Source organism: Mus pahari, chromosome 4 (genome assembly GCF_900095145.1).
Source record: "Mus pahari chromosome 4, PAHARI_EIJ_v1.1, whole genome shotgun sequence".
NCBI lineage: Eukaryota > Metazoa > Chordata > Mammalia > Rodentia > Muridae > Mus > Mus pahari.
This window is the reverse complement of record NC_034593.1, coordinates 140176102-140177174: the sequence shown is the minus strand read 5'-3', so window position 1 is coordinate 140177174 and position 1073 is coordinate 140176102.

Sequence of the window (1073 nt, the reverse complement as noted above, 5' to 3'; positions counted from 1 at the left end):
ACACACACACACACACACACACACACACGTTATCAACACTGAATACGAGAGAGGTGCCCAGATAATAAGTGAGCTTCCTGGCCTATGGTCTATATAACACAGGGAAACAGAATAGAAATGAAGGAAGACGCACTATCAGCCAGTAGGGACAACAAACCTACCTACAAACCCAACCTGTCTCACTCAGCCCCAAGAGGCTCTGGACTCCAGCAGACACCTAACTGCTAAGGCTTAATAGCTCCTAGCATGCCAAGAATACAGTCACCCAAAAGTCATGGCCCAATGCAACAGGAAGTTCTATTCCTGTTAGGAAGTCACTTCCAAGATTGTTCTGTGAGTTTCAAGATTTTGTTAGGAGCAGCCAAGTTCTCCTGTGGGTGAAGAGGATGCATAGGAGCTAGCTAGCCTTGGGCATTCTGCAATTTCTGCCACCTGCTCTCCCTCTTCTCCTCCCCCTCCCCTGCCCCCTCTACCAAGGCTGTCACTTGTATATTCAGGCGCATGGGTATGTAAATGGAGTGAGGGAAGAATTTAAATTGGCCAAACAGGAAAAGGTTTGAGCCATGGACACTGGTGTTCACCTTTAAAGCTTTTCAGAAACACAGAAGGAAACCGAAAGCATCAAGCGCAACATGCAAACTCCAGCCCTGAAGTTCTTGCTTCTGCCATCTAGGTTTTCTCTCTCACTTCCTTTGATTGCATTCTCTATCCTTACTGCCTCCCTTTAGATTTGACATTTGCAGAACGTCTCCTAACTACACTAGCAACAGTAATCTAAATTTAATGCAATTTTCACTGGTTCTATCTTTCAGGATGTTTTCTCTGATAAACCTTCCTGATTTCTAAATTCTTTATGATGATTAATTTCTTGGCTCACTGAAGCACTTAGTCAAGTAATTTTTTTCAGGAAGGCTATACTAACGGCATGGTTTCTGCAGCCTTGGAGGCTGGAGATTGTTTTGCTCCACTCTCCAGATGAAGGGAGAGAGAGAGAGAGAGAGAGAGAGAGAGAGAGAGAGAGAGAGAGAGAGAGAGAGAACATGCCACACCAAGCATGTGAAAATCAGAGAAAA